This window comes from Hylaeus anthracinus, unplaced genomic scaffold, assembly GCF_026225885.1.
Source record: "Hylaeus anthracinus isolate JK02 unplaced genomic scaffold, UHH_iyHylAnth1.0_haploid 12002, whole genome shotgun sequence".
NCBI lineage: Eukaryota > Metazoa > Arthropoda > Insecta > Hymenoptera > Colletidae > Hylaeus > Hylaeus anthracinus.
This window is the reverse complement of record NW_026534349.1, coordinates 13,770,010-13,781,702: the sequence shown is the minus strand read 5'-3', so window position 1 is coordinate 13,781,702 and position 11,693 is coordinate 13,770,010. Positions and strand designations below refer to the sequence as shown.

The 11,693-nt window shown below is 33.3% G+C and overlaps 1 long non-coding RNA gene across 1 annotated transcript; it reads right to left on the bottom strand.

Annotated features, from left to right (window-relative positions):
- Window positions 1-271: 271 nt before the first annotated feature.
- On the bottom strand, window positions 272-11,071 carry LOC128891732 (uncharacterized). The gene is made up of 3 exons (XR_008460908.1): window positions 10,115-11,071; window positions 7,753-7,873; window positions 272-1,642 (listed from the first exon to the last, which is right to left on the bottom strand). It is a non-coding gene; the product is annotated as an uncharacterized LOC128891732 (long non-coding RNA).
- Between the last annotated feature and the right edge of the window lie 622 nt (window positions 11,072-11,693).

Here is an 11,693-nt window from a genome sequence, read left to right as displayed (position 1 = left end):
AGAAAAAAAGAACGTGAACGTTTATTGTTTGTATCTCGAGATCAATAAACGTCTCGACTATTTAAAATGGAAACAAGTACGAAACCATATTATTACTAAGGTAAATTGGTTTGGAGACACGTGTAACGTTTTGTCGAAGGATTTGCGATAGCCAGAGCGAGATACGTATCTAAACCGGTTTTTTAATATTTCGAATAATTTTTCATCGTGTTAAAATTATCGCTCTGAGAAAGTCTTTTAGTGGCCGTTTCAATAACGTGATACTATACATTTTTCTACACTTCTGTAATAAATGTCGTTTTGATATTGTCATAAATATGATAAGCTAGATGGTAATGAGGTTTGTTCACAATGAATTTTATTTTTACATTTTCGTTATGATACACATGTTTATTCTTTTACTTAGTTTTTATTCCTTTAATTTTCACACTACTACAATTTTATTATTCTCAAGGAATTTTTTCAAATACTGTTATACAGAAGAGAGGGCCATACTTTATCTATTCAAAATGAATATCGAGAATTTACTTTTATAATCGACAAAATATATTATATTCATTTATTTGCCGTTGCATACTTATTTTTAAAATATCTCGAGAACCTCGCTACAAAATAATAATATTACTTTTCATCTACTTCATTATTATTGGCCATGCTGTGTCCACATTCCTATGCATTTCAAGTCTCAATTGGCATGCATTCCGAGTTAGACGCATGCAGATGAACTTCATCATGCTTGTAGGTTACACAAGTTTGCGGTACAGTCTGTTTTTTTTTTTTTTTACTCTATCCATTATGAATGAATACCTTCGGTTCATTATAGAACGTATGGCTGGCACCTTCGTCTATTAATTTCCTACTCACTTTTTAATTCATCGATACTCAACTTCCTTTCGCATATTTTATTGTGCAAAAAGCATTAACGATTGCCCTAAGGCAGTTTGTGTTTAGAGTTCGTTTCGTACTTTCATTTATGTTACACGTCGTTTAATAAATGTGTGGCTATTAATACAGCTCCCGTAATGTGAAATTTAACTCGTAGGAAATATTATTTAAATTTATTTGGATATTCACTACCGCTCCAAAGCTTCGTGTTGATGTTTCAAAATAGTACAATGGTTCATTCCAATAGTCTCAGCTATCTCACCTAATTCTTTGAAAAATATTTTATTCTTTATATTTTTAACTACTATACGGGCTCGTTTAAATTAAACGCTTCAGGAAAAAATGGGTGAACGAACCGACTTCCTTGCAGGTACTCTCATCGCTACACTGCGGGTGTTTATGCAAATTCATGTTTTCAAAGGTACAGAAAAAGAATTGGAACGATATTATCAAGTGTCTCACCTTTTAAACGGTATAATATTTTATATACTTTTGCATTTGAGCACATTCTCGTACGTCTTCCCATATTCTCACTTGCCATAAATGCATAAACATCCGCAGCATAAGCATTCATTGTTTCCGCGCAGAAAGACGCGTGCTCGATGGAATTTTTGGTTCCTTTATGGCCAATTCACTGCACGCATAATAATGTTGACGATATCATTCCAGTATTTTCGAATTATATTTTCAAGGTCCTCGAGAAATCCTCGTAGACAGAGCAAGCAGTGCTCGACAACCGCAACGCTGTTAATTCGTCCTGCAAATACGTTTTTCGGTTAGCGAACGTTAACGACTTCGCGGAAATTGCCATGAAATTCGTGAATCATGTATATTTGCTAGACGATTGTTACGAAAGATTACGTTAAATTATATTATATCACGTGGAATTACATTATATTTACACAGTGTGTCAAATTAATTAGACGCCGGGGAAAAAGTGGCGGTAAATATGTATTTAATTGAATATATGAATCAGCAAATTTGCGTTTAGCAGGGTAATTACTTCATGAGTAATTATCCCGATTACAAGTGATTGATGTTACCGGATAATACAGTGACGCACTGCACGCCACTAAGTCTACTGTAATATTATTTAATCTAACAAGTAAAACTAGCATTGCTTTCTATTATGGATCGAGTATTCCCCTACGCAACATACCTAATGAAATTTAATTGTTGTGTGTTATTGGGGTTGAAATGACAAGGGTAAATGTCTAATCTGTTACTTTTTAAAGCAAGAGGGTAGTAATCAATTGAACATCAATCATTATATACACTGGGTGTAGAAAGTATTCGTACACCGAGCAATTTCCAAAAAACTATGTGAAATTGTAATTTATTAATATATATTCTTAATATATTCTTGAAAATCTCTAGAATAGATGCAGTATAAAAGAAAATTATTCAGAGATGATTGTTCTACTTACGGTAGTAAACATTAAGAGTAAACCGAATAAATTAAAGTTCCGAAGTGGTCTATCACTAGACTGCGTATGTGTATGCATTTTTGGCAAACGAAAATGTGGGTAAACGTACGAGGATGTGTATGAATTCAAAAATATATAAAATATTAGCAATAAAATCCATATTAGACTGTCTAGATACGAAGCACAGTTTTATTTAAATCTCAATTCTTTATCTGAATCTGTACAAATTTGAATTGCACGAAGATTCGCAGTCTAGTCATCGCCATAACCGAACCGTCAATCGTAATTCATTGATCGATCCATTAAGACCTAATACTAGTTTTGTGGTCCACGATATTTTTTTTTTCCGTGAGCAATAATATCCGTCGCAGACAAAGGAAACGGAAAATAGCAGAGTCTAATCTGTTTTTAATCGGTTTTTCCCGCTGGCATCGCTCGAATCGGTCGATGGAAACACTGCTCAAGAGTTGTGCATTGTTTATTCAAGCATTCCATTGTAAAAGCCGGCGGCGACATGAAAAACGGCTTTACGCGCTTTCCTCACTTGGTAATAGTCGATGAATGAAGAATGAGCGATGTTTCTTGGTAAACGGAATTCTGAACTGGTCGGGCAGATTCGCTTTGTACACGTAACACGTAGCAGCCTGTTTTATACCAGAGATTCGCACGATCGAGCTCGCGTGCGACGTGCAATCAAAGTCAAGGTGAAATCTGGAAATTTCCAAATGCTGTCGCTGAATCATTCTCCTGTACCAGATCTCTCGTCACTACGAACAGGCGATGAGAGGCTGAATCGAGTCGTCGAACACGAGAGTAACTTTAACATTCGGTAGATTTGGCGATATTTACTTTGTCGCTTTATCAATCTTTCTATGATGAAACACAGACTACTCAAGGTACATATTGTACTAAAGCATCAAGTATAAAATGTGATTCCTTAAGATTATGACACAGTTTAAGGGGATACACGCATTTGCTTTATAATGAAAAATTCAGAATTTTATTTCAAAATTGAAATGAAATTGAAATTTTAATCCAAATAGCGATAACTTGAGAACGTCTCATCTGTTAGAAGACGTCACTATTTGCTGAATGAACGAAGGAATTTTGTTTTCGATGAAAACTTTCCATGTATTTTGAAACTCGAAAAATCGTTAAAATATCCTTCTTCTATTTTCAGCAAGTGATCTTCTGACAGCTTTGATTTATGTACACAGGACAAAGAAAATTACGATTAATAGAAAAATTGAGAGAGAAAAGGAACAAAGCAGAGATTAAATTACAGAATTCAACTTTTTACCTGTTGCCACGTGATCTTTTAAATGTGTTCTAATCAATACAAAAAAAGAAAACGAATTCAATAACGTATCGTAACGTGACCTTAACCCTTGAAGCGAGGAAAAACTTTAACAAAACGAACGCCATCATCCACTGCAATCGGTACAGATATCGATTACTATATGTACAGAAGATAATACTATCCGTCACGTTCAATTTTTTCCACGTTTCCGGGGTTTGTGACATGTTACTTTGATTGAGTCGAAAACTGCTTCTAGTAAGAATCTCAATATTTACAAAAATATGGAGCAGATGACAAAGAAAATGTTTAAATTTACATAAAGCAAAATGAACAGAACGCAATTGGTTCAAAACATATATATTTCTATTAATTGAGTGGGGGTAAACAGTTCTTTCAAATGCTGGTGTTCATTAAATCGTAATGTTTGTTATCATACAATAAACATTTTAATTATCCATATCTCTATATATTATATATTCATATTTGTACAGCATGTATTTATATAAGGGATGAGAAATTTACATGTGACCCAAAAATGTTACTTGAAATAGTTTAATCTCAATCTAAAACAGCGAATATTTTTATATTTGGTATGCCGTGCATGCAAAGACTGTCTTCTAAATCAAATGAGCTACGATCACGGAACGAAGAATGATGGATGAGTACGCAACTAGCTGTTAATCTTTGCTATGAGATAAGAGATCTAATTTGATGCATTTGATTTAATGCTGTTGATTAACGTTTAATTGAACAGCCGAGATTTATCGAAATTCTATGCGCAAATGCATCATAGAAAATTAATCTCGACGGATGAAAAACGATACGATGCATTAATGTGTATAAGTGAGGTTCGGAAGAAATGAAATTATTCAGTAAATAATTAGATTCCTAATTTCACAATATGTAATATGTATTTTTTGAGTTATGTTACTAAAATACTTTTAACTTTTTATAAAGCCTAAAGAGACCAAAAAGTATGAGTTGAAGCGTTAATGTCTAATATTACATAAATATATGTTATGCTCTGTTAATCTCGACGAACATTAATTTGATTGAATTTATTAATTAACAGAGGGAACAGAAGAGAATAATAAAAATAAAAATAAGAGGAAATAAAAATGTATTTTTTCAAAACAAAAAACTGTTCACAAATTAAATATAAATACAATTAGAGGTTTAAAGTGTTTATTAATATTGTTTGCCACAATTTGTTTATAAATGGTAATAAAAGGACATAAAATTGAAGGCAGTAATTCTCAACAGCTACTTAACAAGTATCTAATAATGCTATTAGCAGTGCATGTCGTTATTGTTTGCGTTCATTATCATTCGAACGTAACCGATAGGCAGTCGCAATCTACCGACAATTCTTTCAATCAATTTAAAATTAAGTCACGTGTGCCGTCGTTTCTCCGTCGATAAATCAGCATTCGGAAACACTTTTGAAAAAAGAAAATTATCACCCAAAACCTATGCCAAAGAGAATGTAATTATCTAAAATTGTGTTTAAAATCACAGTAATTAGAAACAAGGTTTAATTACTGAGATAGCAGCCAGTCACTTATATTTTTTCACGACTTTAAAAATAAAGTATATTTGAATTCCCTATACCAGGTTCCTCGCGTGTGAAATTTGAATTAGCCTTCGCTAGGTATTACATGGAAGAATATTATAGTAATCGATTAGTTATAGTCGGCAGATAGGAATGTTTATCGTGGTGTATAAATAAAGATCGATGAAAGTACCGTGTAATATTGCAACCACATAAACAAGGATAGATTTCAATTAATCCATTACATAATGTTATTTATGTAAAGTTCTTTTGAAAGAAAGTTAACTTTGAAAGAAATAGTGTGGTCCAATGATAATACAACACTGTTAATGTTTAATGACGATAATATATTTGATAGTGAAAAATGTAATTACATACTCAAATTAAGATTTATATATAATATAAGATAATATAAATTTAAATATATAATTACATTTTTCACTATCAAATATATTATCGTCATTAAACATTGACAGTGTTGTATTATAATCGGACCACAAATATAAAATTATTTTAACTTGATTTTAATAAGTAATCGTAGAGAACACGAAGTATTTACTTTATACTGTTTTCGAATGCCCTTGTTACATAGATATTTAAAATAAATATTTTTGGATGACCACTAACTTACTGAATCAAAGTTAAACAGTTTCCAAGAGTAAAGCATGATGACCATTTGAGTTGTGTAATATAAAGAACCCGTATCGGCCTGTATACTTTGACATAAAAGTGTAGCTGCCTGTCGAAAAATGTAAAAATTTCAATGGACGCGCTTGGGCGCAAAAACTTCAATGTCAAGTTATCAAAGCTTGAAGTATATTCGAATTGGACAGTCGTTAAAAGTTTAAATATCTTGGGAACAGCCACTGTGCAAACAAAGAAGTTCAGTTCTTGCATCAGCTCCAAGAAAAAAAAGTTTCGTAAAGTAACAGCTCAAGAGATTCAATTCTTTACGATGTTTCTAAAGCAGGTCGCTATAAAACTGCCGAATAATTCCACGATGACGTTGCACATGTGTATTCATCAACATCCGTACTATTCTACTACTGAATTAAAATGCCACTTGAATGAGAAGTGATTTTATTTTAGTTTGCTTTAATGCTTATAGTACGTTTACTTTCTGTGCAAGTATAGTTACAAAAAAGAAATATCGTTGGAGAACTCTTAAAGGATATCAAATTGTTAGTTCGTATAAGAGGCCAGATATAGTGTTGAAATTTCAAGAAAGACGATTTTGCTAAAAACTTTGATCCTATTTAAATGGACATTCCTATAGATATTTAAAATGTCATATAAAATTTCTGATGTGCGAAACACCATCAACTATTCCAAGGACACTAAACTCTACAATAGTATGTACTATTGTATACATAGTACTACTAATCAAACAGAAATCCAATTAAATTCCTCGCTAATTACCAAGCAGTAGATGCGACGAAAAATAAAACCATATTAAAAAAAAATCTATGACGATAAATATGTTTAGGTATATACAAAAAATTATACGAATGCAATAAATGTTGTATCGATTCCAATACAGGAATTAAGATTTATTATACGTAGTTTCCCTTTGACAACGAGGAACTCGAGCCTCCATGGGTAACTGAAACGTTGAGGACTCAATTCAGTTTTAGTCATCCGGAAATGACTTAATTTACTTCCGATAATTTAATTTTCCTGTTAAAAATGGGTTTCACAGACGCCGACAATATGCTAACGTATTAATTACGTACATTCAGATACAGCTACTCCTAATAACGCGAATTAAATTGTTTCTAGGAACGCTTTGGGCCATGAATACATTAAATGAAGTGGAAAAGTTTTTCCAACTCTTTTCTCAAGACTCGCATAAAACTATGCTCTTAAAAGGATACCGTGTGTCAGTCAATTTCACGGTAATAGCATAATAGTCTCGCTCGAAGGAACTACGAGTTCACGTAAACGTGTGTGGATAACACGACTCCTTTAAGAATGCTTTGCCACGGAATAATTGCATATCAGGCTAACAGATAGTGAATCACGGTTTCTCACCGGAAATGTATCTGTCGGTACGCAACTTGTTTTACAATACCTTATATGAAGTCTCATCCACGGTACATTTCCATGGATTTATTGTGTAAACGCCTCGCATGTGTATAGTAATAGCAGAAAAATGCACATCATTTACTCTTAGATTTAAGATTTAACAAGGTCTTGTGTATAATTATGCTCATAATTTACATAGCTTTTACTGTTCAATTCGGTATATTCGGCTGAAACAACATACCGGATTCGCAGTTTTCGCACAAAAACGGTTTTAAGGATGAAAACATCCCTTGGAAACAATTTTGATTATTGATATTTTTTGCTAATGATAATTTTAGACGAGAAAGGTGCGAGAGTTAAGTGGATGAAAATGATCCTAGAGGTAAGAGAAAAGACCAAAGAGAATAGAAGGAATAAATAAAAGAATATTTACATATAAAACACGGTACAATGTTATAAGCACTCGATATGCAATAAAAGAGGAAATCACTCGATAAAAATCACAATGTTAAATCGCATTGAACGATGGCAGTACAAAAAGGCTACTATCTGTAAGTACTTACGATTGTATCTATCCTGTGCCTCGTCGTCATCCTTCACGCTCGCTGATGTGTGACGTGGTGCTTCAGTAAGTCCCTCCGGAAACACGGTAGAAACGTTCATAATACCAGTCGATTTGTGAAACTAGAAATAAAGCGAGTTCCCTATTGTAAAGTTTGAAAATTACATTAAATGTAAGCGATTAAGACTATTAACGAATAATCGAGTACTCTAGAGAAGTAAATTTTCTCCTTTCTTGATATGTGAGTGCAATGATAACAATGTGGTTATTAATAGTGAATTCTACCGATAAGAGGATTAGTGATCGTCTATAGTTATAAATTGTTAAGAAGTAAGTGTTTTTAAAGTATGGAGCATCGTCTATAGTTATATATTCAGGCAATGTTGACATATAATTGAATGATAAATTTTAATAAACACAAACTTTCATTTATATCCACCTTGGTGTGTAAGGTTGCAAAATAGTTTCTGCAAACAGATTATGGATAGATCATACCATTGAAAGCTATAATTGATACATATCGAGCCTTTGAGTACCAAGGAGCGATATATCGTTGCTCGAAGCTATAAGTGCTAGAACTCATTAAAAAATCAATTTTGCTTCACGAAAGTAACGTCAGTATCTAATACACAGATTTATTTGTGCACTTCAATTTTATGTCAAGTTTTTGTGAAAATATTTTTTTTATACAAATTTATTTTTTGTTGAACTTGTAACGTTTTATTTTTATTTCTTTAGTAATAAAGGAAGTCTAACATGTTTTTAGTATTCTGTAAAAATTTCATGAACCTTAAAATAAAATTGACCGAAATATACATTTTTGTTTACAATGATGCAGCTTTGCTTAAAACTGTCTGACGTTCCTCGGATATGTACGAAAATTTCCTTCGGTACTCAAAGGGTTAATAAAATTAAATCGTGGATACAAAATCTAGACAAAATGTACGTGAAAGTTACGTGAGGTTGTAGAAGATTAAGAATGTAACGTGAAATATTGAAACATGGGTAACTCACACTCATTATTTATCGTTGTATTAATTGTCCAACGTACACAACAAATAAAATTTTTTGACATCGAGTGGTAAGAAATGTCGCGTATCACTATCTGATTCTCCTTGTCTGGATCCTCTTTCCGGGTCGTGATTAGGGGTACTGCTAATTCAATCTATTAGAAGCTTCTCTAACAGCCATTTGCAAGTGCAAGTGATGATTTCCGATACTATAAATGGATTTATCAATCGTAACGTAATATTTAGTGCACAATGAGGTCGCGATTCGGAGGAAGGTTAAAAAAAGAATGAATAAAATCGACTCGAACCATCACCATTTTGCACTGGTCAACAGTGATAGGGAATCGATCGTTGGCGCTGCACCTCTTCCGTGTAATGAACGCATTGCAAACAAAATCATCCCCTTTTTCGTATTAGAGGAACATAGGTTCCATTTAATGAGAATTTAAGTACTGTGATCATTAACAGAGGACGATTTAATTCACTTCTTTTTCTTTATCGCCTTAATTAAGGAATTTTTATGCGAGCATCTGTTTATTTAAAAACATATTCTGGTACATGCATCTGTTTAATTCTATGACGCTTTCTTCGTATTCTTTTCCAGCTGATAGTTCTGACCATCAATTAATTCCGTAAGAAAAACAGACTCCGTCCAGATTTATTTGTCCAATCGAGAAATATTATTCATTCCTTCAAAAGTGTTACTTACGATCGTCAGGTTTTAATAGTGTTCGTAGTACTAGCGAAGGGAACAGTTTCTATTGTCGAGTCTGCGATGTTTCTGGGACAGCTCAGAATTTTCTCGAGCACCGCATGCATTTTCATTATGACCTAAATGCACTCTCGATTACGCTTTCCCGTCTTACATTCTAAAGTTACCGTGTGATAAGATCGCCGGTATTCTTATCACTGTACCACATTATCATCTCATACATGATGCACTTTCGAGAGTTTCTTTTTTAACAATAAACTATCCAGCACAAAATTAATATACTTCCTTCGTTCTATTTCTCAAGCTTAATAGCCTATTTTCTTCATCAATTCTCAACGTTCATCACTTTGCATCACGTTTCATTATTTATATATTACATTCAGAACTAAAAATTGAGCTTCACTTGGTAATAACTATGCTCGTTCACTTCACGCATGGCCACCATACGAACAATAATAGAAACAGAAAAGATTAATGGCTACCTGCGTGTATACACTTAATTTTTCTCAAGTAATATCACTTAAAATTATAATTTCGTCAAAGTATCCCAACTTTGGATGTCGCAGAATATTATTTCTCATATGTACACATTTAGAATCACATAATGTTAACGTCAAAATGAAATGGTGGATCGCACTCACAGGATTTTGCGCTAGGTGCTTGGCCGTAGGCTCAATAGTCAAAAATTCCCGCCAGAGATTCAGATGTGAAGGCTTCTTGCTTACTGAACGTCGCATCCCCTGGCCACTTACGCCACAGGCGATTCTCTTCACCCTGGTCGAGGCTTCGTCCAGTCATGAACCTTCGCCACTGCGCACTTCGTCCTGTCCACGTGCCAAAGTTTACGGCAAGAACCACGTAAACACGCGAAATTATAGGAGACAACAGTGAATGAGCTGCGGAGTGTTGTTTCCTTCCGACTACAAGATCATCACTAATCGTGAATCTAGCGTGACCGACGCAGATCCTTTGGACACGATGCCCTTGACAACAACCCTGCCGCAATTGCGTGATGCAAAGATGGTCACGAAGTATAAAATATACATGCACTTGTACCTATCTATAAATGGTCACTAAAATTAAATTAAAATGATTTCCACGATTGATTCGTTTGGCCAGTACGTTAACACTTTGCTAACTGCAGACGCTTCATGAGTTATGCGTAATAACAGGGTTTAACTTAAATTTCTGTAACTCTTGCAATATGAGTATTAATAACATTTTTTAAACGATCATCGTATCTCTGTGGAATCATTTAAGGAAGACGAGTCTTGAAATTTCATATTATCATTATTCTCTGTCTGTTATTAAAGTATTCAGTATCTCTCATCTCTTCTATAAAGTGATACGATTTGATTTGATTCGACAAGATTGGCATAAGACGGATTTTTAAAATGATGTAGCGCATTTTCGATGACTAATAGAGGAATACAATTTATAGGTAAAATGACCGAAGGAATCGATTTATGTTCACGGATGAAGTAGTCATATTATTATTATATAATGCTATTAATACTAATTATTATTATAAAAGAGAATAATAATATTAATAATATGTCTACCTTATTTTTTTACATAAATCGATTTCTTGTAAAGTATTTTCGAAATATTAGTTTATATAGATATATTACGTTTTTGACGATGGCCGATTCGATGCTTTCGACGATCACTTGTGCCTTTCAGCACTCCATGTATCAGCAAATATTTTGTTCTCAGCACCTCGACTGTATGCTTTCGAAAACAAACGATGGAATGGTGTTTTTTCCTCTCGAAAAGTCCGATTGCAGTACTCATTTAAACAGTGTTATCGTAAAACTGACCTGTACAGTATCAAATCGATGCATAGCAATTAACGCCACGTGACTTTTTATCAAACTTGTTACATTTCATCGAAATACTTTCCACGTGATCTTTTCCACTTTTCCTGACGATTCAAATTCCAGGAAACAAACATTCAATGTTATTTTTCACAATTCTCTTCAGTATTTCTTTTGACTTAATTATTAATCAACGACATGCCTATGTACTCTACATAAATTACTACATACATAAGAAATACTTTGAAAATAATAATATTACATTTTAAACACGTTTATATGAAAATGGTAATGAGCACGAGATACAGTGGAACGAAAATATATTTGTATCCTGCAAGTACCACAGATATATTAATCTCTTCAGAGACAGAGTATCTTTCTCGAAATAAATAAAAACTTACTT